This window comes from Python bivittatus, unplaced genomic scaffold (assembly GCF_059951505.1).
Source record: "Python bivittatus isolate LINGU-HERP-01145 unplaced genomic scaffold, Pbiv_v1 ctg000190_np1212, whole genome shotgun sequence".
NCBI lineage: Eukaryota > Metazoa > Chordata > Lepidosauria > Squamata > Pythonidae > Python > Python bivittatus.
The window spans coordinates 10,610,232-10,624,235 of record NW_028277042.1 but is presented as its reverse complement, the minus strand read 5'-3'; the positions used below and the strand labels follow the sequence as shown (position 1 = coordinate 10,624,235).

Genomic DNA, 14,004 nt, shown 5'->3' with positions numbered 1-14,004 from the left:
ATGCTTGGAAAATAAAAATGGTATTTCTCACTCCAGTGCTTTGAAAGTAGACCCGTTGGTCCAGGAAACATAAGCGCAAAGAAAACAAAGGTAAATAAGCATTTGAGGATTGGCTGCACTCACCCTGGCATCCATCTTGGGACTTAATATTGCCTCCTCTTAGCGAACATTTCATGAGAATACTCATGGCACGATATCAATGTTTCCAATGTGCCAACAGTTCCAAAAATTTTGCCTACCTCCTATACAGGTATAAAATGGAAGGTGTTAGACCTTCCATGTGATACCTGTAAGAGGCATCAGGGAATATGATGGCACTAAGATCCGCAGCACGAACAATTTATGGTTGCCTAGTTACTGCAGCCAATTTACTATTTCTCCAGGAAGCTAACCACTAGATGATTCCAAGCTATTTTTGATGATAGATGATAGATGATAGATGATAGATGATTAGGTGAGCCAGATAAATACACTGACAATGCATTTTGTGACATAGTAGAAAACAATGGTGTACTCTTTTTATTCAAAATTCAAGAATTCCCATGGAACTCACAGGGTCCTCTGTACATCTTTAGTGTCGGTGGGCCATTGATTGCCTTTTTATCTGCCTTGATTTGAAGTGCTGATGTCAACACTCCCAAACCAAAATAAGCTACCTCAGCTACTGAACGGGATAGAGATAGTCTTTCGGCTTAGGGAAAGAGCTTTTAATAGCAACCCCTTTGATTGGAGATACATCAACGGCTAGCTATTTTTGGCGTACCCCCCCCCCCATTCCCCCTGGGACTTTTGTGATCCTTGCCCTGTGACATATTTTCACACACATAGCCTGGGATCTTCTGTTGCAATTAATTTTGGAGGCGAATACAATCACTCCCTAGCAGAGTGGATTTGGACTTTCCAGACCAAGAGGGCCCCATTACAAATTGGAGATGGAAGGATTTTCGTAGGAAGGGCAAGAATGAAGGTCCGTTATAGGAAATGTATGGGTGTTAAAACAATCCATGAGAGAACTGTTTTTTTTAAAAAAGAATACGTTAGCAATCATTCCAACAACTGGTCAAAGAAATTGTCTTGCAGAGATTTTGGCATCCCTAAGAGAGAATCAGTTGTGAATTAATATGGGGGAGAAAGACAGGGAAGCAATGAGACTATTCCCTACTTTTCATAAATGACACCTCTCAGGAATTATGGTTGCCCCGTACATGGGGAGGGGGGTGGCCAAAAGAATAATATTGAGAAGTTGGGAAAAGTCATATTATTCCAGATGTTAAAGACTGGCTTTGGGAAATGTGCCACTTAACTCATCCTGGAAAAGGCAATATTTTCTACTACTGTATTATATGATATTTTTATTAAACCAGAATGACTACCTCTAAGTTTAATTTATAAGATAGACCTTTCTCATCTGTTTGTTTTTTCTTTTTCCTCTCTTCTTTTGTTTTTTTAGATTATTTTTAGCTTTAAGGATTGTTTAGTTTAACTTTGTTATTATAGCATATCTTGGTATTTTGGCTATATTTTGTACCCTTCTAAAATAAAGAATAACATTAAAAACAAACATAAATGACACCTCTGGTACATGGGACCCATTTCAATGCCTTGCGGGCAGCCTTACTTTGATTGTAACATGATGTGATAAACTATGTCATAGCTGTTTCCAAAACTAACACTGTGTAGAGAAGAGGTTGGCCTCTCAGTATAAAAAGAATGGCTTCTGAAAGGGTGAGAAAGATTGGTGGAAGTGAAGGGGTTCTCCTCTTGAAGACATCATCATGTTATTAAACAAAAGTTGGGTGAGACCATCTGCTAATTGCTTCTGTGGATAGTATCATTAGATACTTCAGTGGTGCTGGTCTTGTCACATCCAGTTGAAGTTGTGAGTCTTTAGTGTTTGTTCTGCTCTGGCTAAGGACACATAATCAAGTTTTTTTCCCACATGGGAAACAATTCTTTGCCAGTGAATCTATTGTAGCAAAGAGCCACTTTGGTGTAGCAATGAAGGTGCTGGACTAGAAACCAGGAGACCATGAGTTCTAGCCCTCCCTTAGGCATGAAAGCCAGATGGGTGACTTTGGGCCAGTCACTCTCAGCCCAACCCACCTCACAGGCTTGTTGTGAGGAAAATAGGAGGCAGAAGTATTTTGTGTGTTCGCTTCCTTGAGTTGACTTAGATACAGATAAAAATATAATAATAATAATAATAATAATAATAATAATAATGACAAAATATACCATATTTTATTTTATATATAAAATAATAAAGACAAAATAAAGTATGCCAGGGGTTCCTAAATGTTTTCCATCACACATTCCTTTAATGTAACCTTAATGTACACACCTCCCCTAAAAATCCAAACACCAAAACGAACACAAATGAACAATGAGAACAATACAAGGAAACTTTATTTTTAATAAAGACATACTGTAAAAAATAAAAACCTTCACACCTCCCCAAGGGAGATACAACTCACAGTTTGGGAAACCCTCGTTTAGAGGATGTTGGATCCTAAACAATCCCCACCGGCATGGCTGATGAGAGTATTATTGGTAGAAATGGCCAATTCTGGTCATGCTTTGGTTTCGCTTCGGCAATTGAGATTATATCCGTCACAGGGCTTACCCTGCATTTGGCGAGCAAGAAACAGATTTGTAACCAGTCCCTTGCATCCATTTTCCATTTAAAACGAAGTGATTAAGTGGTCAGTAGAACATTGGCTCACCTGCCAGTGATCACAGAGCTGGAATCTCTCTCGCTCGCAGGATCACATGGTTTCCCTTCAGTTATTGCACACGCAGAGTCCCAGCTCTCTTTCCAATTACCAGCTTGAACAGGACACTTGGCAAAATGCCGCTGATTTTTTTTTGGCTACTGGGAAGTTCTGCCCTGAGTCCTATTCCTTACACTCCTTATATTTAACTCACCCTAAATCATGCTCGGAGCAGGAACAGTTGGTTCTGTGTATAAGTGCGGCTATTAATTGTTCTGTTCCACTGCCTTGTTTACTTTAGAGCAAGAACTGTAGAGCAAACTTTTCTCTTCAATGATAGAGATGGCTCGGTCCAGAGAGAAGCCGGGAAGGTGTCGAGACCTCTGCTGCTGGTGCTGAAAAGAAAAGCAGTGCTATAAAATACAGTGATGTATGGATGGCGTTCCTTGCTCAGAAGTTACATTTAAGGCCTTCAACACAAGGGCCACAATCGTAACTCTATGACGCCACAACATTGGCTTGTTCGAGAGCTGAGCTAATTTATTGCTGGGTCAGCTATGATGCACTGAAACTGCAATAAAGCTAGTCTTTTCTTTTTGGTAGAACAGTGTTTTTCCAACTTGGCAACTTTAAGATGTGTGGACTTCAACTTCCAGAATTCCCCACCCGGCTCACCATAACTTGCGGCTTCAGCCACCCTAACAGGTGTTTTAAGGGAAAGATGAGTTGGTGACTTTGCAACTTTCCTTTCTCCGAACCACTTGTACATTATACTTACTATTATCATTATCATCATCATTTTTCTCCAAATGAACATCACAATCTAACTGAGCAGGTGTTGATCCCAATGGTTTGGATCTTTGACAAAAAACTAAGAGTCATGAAGGCACTGTTGTAAATATACGCTGTTCCAAGAAGAGAAGTCTTGCAAAATTAATGATGTCAAGTCCAGGAAGTTTTAACTTTCCAAATTCTTGGTGACTCCTGTTGGTGTTGCATTATGAGTTCGAGTTACAGTTGGTATAACAACGAATATTTATTTCCATAATCTTTCAAGTTCAATTTGTGAATCACAATATTTTATTTTCTCCAGTTGCTTTCCATCAGTTTGACCATCTCCAGCTATTGCCACATCAATGAACCACACTTCTTTCTTTTCTACAACAATGATATCTGGTGTATTCTGTTCTAAGTGACCATCAGTATGAATTTTGAAAACACACAAAATGTTATTGCCTCATTTTGCTAAATCTTTTCAGGCCTAAAGTCCCAGTCGTTTTTGCAAACAATGAAGCTGAATCTCCTACATAAATTTCAGTGGATAATGTTTGCAGCCTTCTCTTGGCATTGTAATACTCTGAACAATTTTACTACAGCCACTAATGAGATATGCTACAGTTTGGCATTTGGCATTGTCAGAAATATGTTCAGTATTGGCTTTGATGGTACTTTGTAGGGCTTATCCTGAGCTGGCATGCTTGTTCCCTGAGTTTCTTTTTAAATTATTTCAGACTTCAACCACAACCATGTTAGATGTTGATCTGCTTTTTCTTTATTATTGTCCATGTACTGTGTGTAGCTTGGTTTTCTAGAAATATAATCTTGCTTCCTTTTATTTATTATTTACACATACACACAAATGTGTGTGTGTATTCATACACATACACACAAATGCACATACTCTGTGTGTATGTGTGTATGTATGTGTGTATGTATGTATGTATATATATAGGGATAGGTCAGCAGTTTGTCAGCAATTTGTATCACAGATTTGTAGGCTGCAATACAAGTACATGATTGGAAAATAATTAGGTTTATGATTATTAATATTAATTCAAGGGAAGTGCCATGAAATCCATTTCAGTTTTTATCTTAACCTCACCTGCAACTTTTTGGAATATAGGCCCAAGGGTGACCTTCATTCTGGAAAAAAATGTGGATTCTTGTTGGGGATTTGCTATACTTTAACTGATCATATTGAGATGAGATTTTGTTCTTAAATGGTCCATCGCTTCTATATATAGTCATTCCACCCTCCCAAGAATGAATACATCTCAGTACAAAGCCTTACTGTGTTCAAAAATAACTTATAATGAGTTTGCTTAGCAAATGTAAAGACGATACCGACACTGAAAAAGGAAAAGTAATCCTTGTTCATTTATGATTAATGATTTTCAAAAAAAAACAAAACAGTTGAGAATTGAAATGGCATTAAACCAAAGGTTGGTGGAAGTAGCCATTCCTTTGAGTTTCTAGCTGAGTGGAAATACAAGCCGATCCAATTACTTTTTAAATAGAAAACTCAGATGTGACAAGGGTAGCCGCAAAAGCGGAAACAGAAGGAGTATTGATATCTAGAACGGATAATGTTATATTCAGTCCCAGCTCTCTGAATGCTGATGGTTATAAGTGATTCATCCTTGCATAAGAGTATTTATTCAGCTCAAGGGAACCCCAACATTTGGCCAAATGCAAAAATATCTTAGAAGGAAACACTCTAGGGCAGTGTTTCTCAACCTTAGCAACTTTCAGATGTGTGGACTTCAACTCCCAGAATTCCCCAGCCAGCATGGCTGGCTGGGGAATTCTGGGAGTTGAAGTCCACACATCTGAAAGTTGCCAAGGTTGAGAAACACTGCTCTAGGGGCAGAAAAAAACAACTCAGTGAGGACTGAGCAGGTTCAGAAAATATGGATGGCTACAGAAGAAACCCCACCCAACGGCAAGCTGGGAACACACTCTACATTTTAAGTTTGTTGCAGATCCCATGGACCTACCCCTTCATATTTGTGATATATTTATTCAATTTGTATGGCCGCTCATCTTACCAAGTGACTCTGGGTGGCGAACAACATTTTTAAAAATAAAAACAATCACAATAATGCAAAAATTAAAATAACACAGCTGCCGAGAATAACTTACCTATCATAATTGCTAAATTAATCAAGAAACAAGTCCCTGCTCATACTTGGGGCTCCAGGCCTGGGTACCGATCTAGATGATATAATCTGGCAGCTTGGTTTCTTGCCACTGAGAGGTAGAGCCAGGTCTTTAACTTATGAAAAGTTAACTTTGACTTATGAAAAGCCAGCAAGGTCTGGGCTGTCCTGATCTCCGGAGGGAGAACGTCCCATAAGGCAGGAAAGGCACGTCTTCTAGGCCCTGCCAACTGGCATTTCTTAGCTGACGGGACCCAAAGCATGCCCATCCTGCCTGACTGGATTGGGCGGGTAGAGACAACTGGGGAGAGACGGTCCCTCCAGAAATCTGATGCTAAGCCATGAAGGGCTTTAAAGGCAACAACGAGCACCTTGAATCATACCCGGAAGCACACAGGCAACCAATGCAGCTCACGGAGTAGAGGAGTTACACGCTTGAGTTCATGTCATGTACTAAGCCATGTCTGTTGAACAAATACAACACTGTGTTTCCTAATGGGATTTGATTTTGGCTTAGCCATTCTAGCTTGTAATGGGCAATCTGAGGTCTGCATGCCAGAGACCAGTTTCTTCCGTCTAGATCGGTGTTTCTCAACCTTGGCAACTGGAAGATGTGTGGACTTCAAAGCTGGCTGGGGAATTCTGGGAGTTGAAGTCCACACATCTTCTGGTTGAGAAACACCGATCTAGATGATATAATCTGGAAGCTTGGTTTCTTGCCACTGAGAGGTAGAAAAAAGAGACCCTAACAAAACAAAACAACATTCCTCCCCACCCCCCCAGGAAAAAAACCCCAAATCTCCCCTACTTTGCATCAATTGCAGCTCTTGGACAATCTCCCAAAGTATGTGTGGCCCTCATGACCACTAAAAGTGATCCACTGCTGAATTATACCTCAGTATTTTCTCTCATGGCCACCATTTTGACCTTTTTTACTACATCCTGCGGAGACCGCTGCCTGCAATCAAATATCACTATGTCTTTTATTGCTGTGGTATCTTTTCCAGGGCCACATGGCTCTCCTCGGCAGTCCTGGGAAGAGCCGATTTGGTTCTCCTTCCAATATGAAGTGCTACCCGGCCATAGGAGATAATAGCACAGCAGCATGGCATTAAACCAGCATGTGCCAATTTGCATGACACTGGAACTGCTTTCAGCCAAGGCTTTGCAGATGTGCAATGGCCCTGCCATTTTCATAAAATCTTATTGACTTCCAGATCATGCCTTAAACTAATTAGAATCGTCCTGTGTGCTCCGAGTACTTCTTCCATCTTCTTAAAAATTTCTCTGAAGATCCATTATCTGATTAAAAGCAAGTCCAATATTATTCTCTCTCTCTTTCTCTCTTGCAAATAACCAACAGTGAAAACAAGCAAAGTTTTCTAGCTGAACTGTGGAACTGATTGAATTGGAGATTAACTTGATGTGGTTGATGGATTAGAGTTGGAATGTCCTCCAAGTGCCTGAGTCTTTCACAGATGCTTTTGGGGGTGGGAGAGACTTCATCGTCTATCATTTATAAGCTTTCCTGTCTTCCAGCGTTCTGTCTGTTCTTTCTCTGCCTCCCCCGCCCCATTCATTAGGAAGGGTTTTAGTTGTTATGAATGAACAGCAAACAGTTAATGATTTGATGTATTATTATTATTGTCTAATACAAACCCCATGCTCTAATTTTAAACAGCAGCATACGCATAGATTAAAAACAGCCCACTCTTTTTCCCCTTGATGCTTGTAATGCATCCTGGAGCCTCTTGGTTTTGTAAACTTCCTGAAGTGACTTTTCAGCATCTTGGAAAAAAAATTATTATTTGCTCTTTTGCGATTTAAACAGCAGAAAAACAGTAAACAGGACAGAAGCAAAGGCTGTTAATTTTGAAGCAGGACATTTTTGTCAGCTTGCTTTCCAACATGAATTACCTGGTGTTGCTTTCTTCTTCGTTGGCAGGATGAATAAAAGATGAATCAGCAGGGGGAACCATCGGAAGTTACTCATTAGAAGCCAGCAATGAAAGTAGCAAGAGAAGGTCTGCAAAAAGCAGTGGAAGGAGAATCCACTGCAAATTGTATTACATTAAGCTAGCAATATAACCTAGGATGTGTTCTTCTGGTGATACCTTCAGGACAGCAATCTAGAACAAAAATCATGATCTTAATGGAATGGGGGAGCCCTGGAACCAAATACATTAAGGAGAGTGAGCTGAATTTTGAAGTAACATGAAACAGCACAAGGAAAATGAAGGGGATGGAAGACCAGAGTTTAAAAATAAAGGTATGTACTGTCACTTGCTAGGTGCTAATCTGGATCCCTTTTTGCGATCCCAGGAAGATAACAAAGTCCAGTCTATGTATTGCAGGATTGTAGCCAAGGGGTAAATCCCACTCCCATTCCTCAAGCCTATCCTATTTTCCCATCTGCCTGTTCAGAACATTCAGGGTTTATTTTAAAGGATAATATATTTCTCTCCTCCTTTATTGGGAAAATAAAATGGAAGGTCTACAGGATCCTTCATGATGAGTCAAATCGTCCCTGAATTAGTTTGACTCCTGATAGACATGTAGCTTTTTTTAAAGACAAGACAGGAACTATTTGCTGTTACCTTCTTCTGGACTACCTGCACACACATACACACACTTTCCAGTTTAGCCTACACTTCAGTGTTTTCCTAGTGTCATTGTTACCCATCAGCCTATTCACCAGGACCAACTCTACTCAGCTTTCTGAAATCAGCCAAGGTCAGTTAATGGCTGACCCTGCTGAGTAGAACATTTTACTCAATTGTTCACAGAAAATGAATGCAATTAACCCATTATGTTGATTCATATGTAAATTGGTTTAAATACATTGGTGCTTATTTCCAGGTGAGTGTACAGACCATGGCAACATTTTCTAAACTTGCACACCTTTTTCCCCCTGCAGAAAAATAAAATCAGAACTCCTTGTGAGAACTCATGGAAGATCTGGGTATTTGTCAAGTCAGGAGAGGCTGGTATAGTCAGGAAACAAGAACTGCTTGGACTTCTGGAAAGATCTTTATTGCTTGAGCACCTCCCTGTACAACTTATTTATTTAGGTGTCTTCGGGTCAGTGCTGACTCCTGGCGACTGCCTGGACAAGTCCCTGCAGTTTTCTTGGCAAGGTTTTTCAGAAGTGGTTTGCCATTGACTCCTTCCTAGGGCTGAGAGTGAGTGACTGGCTCAAGGTCACCCAGATGGCTTCGTGCCTAGGCAGGAATAAAACTCACAGTCTCCCAGTTTCTAGCCTGGTGCCTTAACCACACACCAAATTGGCTCTCTTATACCTAGTATAATTAAGGCAGAGTTACTCTGAGTCTCTTTCTCACGTTTTCCCCTCCCCTGAACTCACAAATCCCTCTTCTACCTCTCTTAACTGTCTTGTTGCTGGTTTGTTAGACATTCTTTTTTGGGGTGGGGTGGGGTGGGGAGGGGGGACAAGCAGAGAGTATTCTTAGGGATGCAGCAGGCAGCAAGTTTTCAAAATCCAAATGCACAGGATTATAATTTAAATTATTTATAACATACTAGTTCACCTCTCTGGGTATTCTGACTGCTCTGCATTAATTTCTCCTTTGTTTAATTTATTCTGTTTTTGACATGCAGCATGCCTTCTCACCAACTGAAAACGTCAAGCAAAATCTGTAGCGAAAGCTGTGCCCCGAAATAAAACAAAATATTTTTAAACTCGCAGTGTGGGGAACATTTTGTTTTGCATATTGACCTTATGTTGTCTACCTCCTTTTCTTTCTCTCTGCAGATTCCTTATCCTAACAGTTCACCAAACTCTGGAGAGGAGATAGGAAATCCTAAAGCCCTGGACTGGAGTGCATCTTAACACTCAGAAGTCCTGCTGGCCAACAGCTCCCCTTGCTATCTACACAATCGGTTGTGAGTTTTCTTTTGGACAAATATGGAATTTTGCAAAAGAGATCTCAGCAGCTGGTGTTGGCAGCCCTGGAAAGGAAACAGGTTGTTAGTTTTTTCCTTTATTTTTATTATTTTGTCATTCCTGGGGAGAGGTGGTTGTGGGATTTCCTGCCTCAGGAGCCAAAGCAAATAGACCAGCCTGGAACCCGGGTCACTTGATTTTGTAAACAGGCAAGTAAGTACTACTCCAAGTCATACTGTGCTACCAACCTGGAGTTTTGCTCAGACACTTCACTTTATGTTGCCACAACCAGTCATCCAACTGGTTGCATTCATGAGAGGGCTTTATTAAAGTTCACTTGAGCAGTTTCATTCAAAGATCAGAATGTTCTCTTGCTGTTTTGCCTGTGTGAGTTTTTCATGTTCATGTTTGCTTAACTATAACTTATTGAATAAAACAACCTGGCTGACTTCACACCATGCAGTAAGCCATACTGTAGTTGATCCATGGCTTTTGGATTCAGATGGAATTGCCTGGATTTACACAGCATGCTAAATAATAAACTATGGTTTACAAACCACATTGGCATGCTAAGCCAACCTCAAGCAAGATCTAATAGAGCTTAGCACGAGGTCTGACTCTAGAAATGTGTTTATCCAATACTCTGCTTGAGAACTACAGCCTCCTCCTTTGGTGACTATGGCAATCAGTTGCAGATACTGTAAAGGGTTCCCGCTGTTTTGCATCTTCTTGTTTCCTCATCTCTTCTGCCTCTTGATCACAAGAGATGCATGCCATATTGCAGCATCAGTGATCTTTAGTTCTTAATTAGTGGAGCCACATTGTCATATGGGATTCTGCAAGGTGAGAGACATTGGTTTCCAAGTAAGGAATAGCCCTCAAGGTATGGTAGCATTGGTTGACCTTGTCTAGGCTCAGTAGAATGACTGGTTAATGCTTGGATGGGAGACCAGTATCCTAGGGCTGTAGATTTGACTAGGAAATTGAAAAAAAAAAAATCTTGGAAGAATGCCATGGCCAACCATTTCTGTCTTGGTGCTGTACACTACCTGATTATCAGAAGCTGGGCTCAACCTGAAGATATTATCTTTTTAGGAAAAGCTAGGGACTTCTTGCAATCTTTGCTGATCCCCATACAGTGGGAGGAAGTGGAGAAAGAGTAAAAGCTCTCGAAAGAATGCAGCCATTCAAGATGTATAAAGACTCCCTTTTGCAAAAGGGAGGAGCTAATGTTATTTTTAGGCACCAGTTATTTTAAAATTGGTCAAGTTGAGAGTGAAGCAAACATCAGTTGGTTGGTCAGTTGGCACTGTTTACAACCAGAGTTTACTCAGGCAAAAAAATGATTACATAAAATGAAAAATTCATAAACTGAGCTTATTAGTTGAACTGCCAGGAACATAAGAAAAACGGGATGAATTAGAAAAGGAAAGAATAAAAAATAAATAAAACATTTGCACTCACCAGCATTCCACAACATTGCTCTGCTCCCACTTGTTCCTTCAAATACTTGGTTACATGTATTGAAGATGGCCAATAAAAGTGGGCTCTTTCTCTTGGAGTTTTAGTGCACTCAGAAACTGGGATGTGTATATACAGCAGCATGAAGTTTTCACCATTTAACTTGCAAACGTTTGGTCTAGAACTGAAAGGGAAAAGAGAACTGGTCCCAAAGAAAGGTTATCCTAGACAGTTGCCTGAGATTTTGTCATGCCAAAGTCAAGAGTGACATCTTGTGGCAGATCCTTGCCATGCCCTCTTCAGGGTTTGCTCAGAGAGCACATTTTGTTTGTTTGGAAGCCAGGTTGAAACTCTGTCTAGGTAGAAGCAGGATGGCTCTGGATGTTGGTGGCTGTAACTGAAGTCCAATGTATCCATGCTCTGCTGGTGAGGTCCAGAGGAATCAGGCTGATTCCTGATCTGTGATAGAAGCTGAATGCTGGACCTTTGCTTCAGCCAGTAGAACTTCTCTTGAGAAGCTCCACTAATCTCCCCCTGAACAAAAGAGGAAAAGCTTTCTTAGCCCAAATGTTATCACCTAGAAGTTGAAGCAGGTGTTCTCTGATGTTGCAGAGAGCAGCACTGGAACCGAGCCAATGAAAAGAACAAGAGAGCAGTTCTTGGCTGAACGTTAGGAGAAACATCCTGAGCCTTTTGGTGTGATCTGCTGCTTCAGGAAGGAAGGCTTTCTGTACAGATGGACTCGATCTGTTCTGTTTAAACTTGTTTAAATAAAATGTTTAAATAAAAGCTGGGAAGACAATCCACCAAGAATGTTCACTTGCCCTTGCATCCTGCAGCGTAGATACTGTATTTAATAGGAAGCAATGTTTGTATTGCTCAATTCTAAGAAGAAGAAAAATATTTCTACATGTATGACCAGGCATAACGGTATAGGTATGTTATATTACAACTTGTTGTAACCTATACATTCTTCTCATTCTGATTACAGGAAGCAGTTTGAGAACTTGAAGCACTGAGTAGGGGTCTCCAGTCTCTCTGAACTAAGCATATTTGGAATTTTGAAGGCATGTTGTGGGTGTCCTTACAAAATGCTGCTGTTGGAAAGTTTGGATGACTTGTCTGTTCCAGAATGCCTGCTATGGAGAACAGAGCCATATACAAAGCACTGATTTCCCAGGATGCTTCCCATCGCCCCCACCCTTTTTGCAGACCACTTCCACATTGCTCTAACCACAGTATAAACATGTCCCAGGGACCCTTTTATGTCATGTCCTTATGACATTATCTTTGCTCATCTCCAGCCCATAGCTGTGGCAGCTTACAGATATGATCTGGTGTGCTTCATTGGCAAGGTTGCCAATGATTGGAGGGGTCAGGGGTTTGGGCCTGACCCCTCCAAACTATTCTCTATGCCCATTTTGGCTTGGGCTCCAGAAAGGAATAGCCACCTGGCTTCCACATAGGCAACTATATCATGCCTGCTCGGCACTTTTTGAAGTATGTATCAGGTCTCATGCAGGTTCCTTATGTATACAGGTTTAACGCTCTTTTGGAAACATGCTAGACCTGTTTTTTAAATATTATACGGGTTTAGTGCTCTTTTGAATCACCACTAAATCTATTTTAAAAAACAAGACTATTCTTCTTTTGAGAGTCGGCTGGGCCTACGCTGCACGAAAGATTGATTTAAACCTTGAGATAGAGTTGGGGGCTGCCGGTTTTATATTGTTGGCTCTGTCACCAGTGAGCACGTTATTTTCTGTCCCTTTGCTGACAAAGGATTTCACATGGCTGTACTTCTTACTATTTTTATTACTTTGGCAGGAAGGTGCCATTTTCCCTACCCTTCACAGGCTGCTTTGGAGTGCTGCGGGCCACTCATCGCCCACACTCTTACATCCAGGCAAAACTAATGAAGGATGGAGTTTGCTTATCTCTGGCTTCCTCCTCTGGGTCTGTGACCAGTCAGCGAAGCTATCGAACACGAGTAGTGGTACCTCGGTTCACGAACTTAATTTGTTCCATGATTCTGGATGCGAACCGAATTGGTCGCGAACTGAATCAAATTTCCCCATAAGGTTCAATGTAAATAAGGTTAATCTGTTCTGACCCCTACGAATGCGGTAGCGAACTGAATTGGTCGTGAACCGAATCAAATTTTCCCATAAGGTTCAATGTAAGTAAGGTTAATCTGTTCTGAACCATATGTATTTTTCTTTTTAACCACAAAAATATGAAACAAAGTACAGTACAGTACAGTATGAAGAGAACACTAACCTTGTTTGAGGCGACACCAAAAAGCTTCATAGCAAGTGTCTGTCTGCGACCACGATCTCGCCTAGAGGAAGCCACGACCATGTGTCAGAGCAGGGAAGATGGCCGCAGTTCGTGTTCGTCACCCGATGTGGAGTTCGCGAACAGAAGCAAAATTTTGCGAATGCTGCTGTTCGCAAACAGAAGTGTTCATGAACCGAGGTATTACTGTATAGCCCTCTTTCAGAACAGTGCTGGACCTGAATTCAGAAACCGTAACAAGCACAGAACGTGGCTACATCGTGACCGGTCAGTTGAACAACTTGATGGGTGGCTAAACCAGCCATTCTGCCTTCGCTTATCCATCCCCACCTTCCACCCCGAGAGCAGGGAGAGAAATGATGCTGGGGGAATACACCCATCGCCCTTCTTCATTGGCCCACATGAAACCGGTAAGGGCAGCATCACTCACTGGCATTGAGAGGCAGAACAGGGACCAGTAGAAGCCAGTACAATTGATTCCAGCTTACATTTTCTGGGACTGGATTGGAGTGCAACGCTTTAACATGCTTTCTGACTGTGCCCCCCCTTTTTTTTGGAAAAGTGGGAAAAGTACACGATGCTAGAAAAAGCCATGTGAATATTGCAGCCAATAGCACTGTAAGCTCTAGTTACTTCTGTACGTTGATTGGGTTTATTGTGTTGTACAAAATAAAGGCAGGATATAAATCTG

At 41.1% G+C, this 14,004-nt stretch overlaps 1 long non-coding RNA gene across 1 annotated transcript; it reads left to right on the top strand.

Annotated features, from left to right (window-relative positions):
* Positions 1-829: 829 nt before the first annotated feature.
* Positions 830-14,003, top strand: LOC148216482 (uncharacterized). Its single transcript, XR_015795267.1, has 4 exons — positions 830-967; positions 7,596-7,919; positions 9,423-9,634; positions 12,007-14,003. It is a non-coding gene; the product is annotated as an uncharacterized LOC148216482 (long non-coding RNA).
* The last annotated feature ends 1 nt before the right edge of the window (position 14,004 follows it).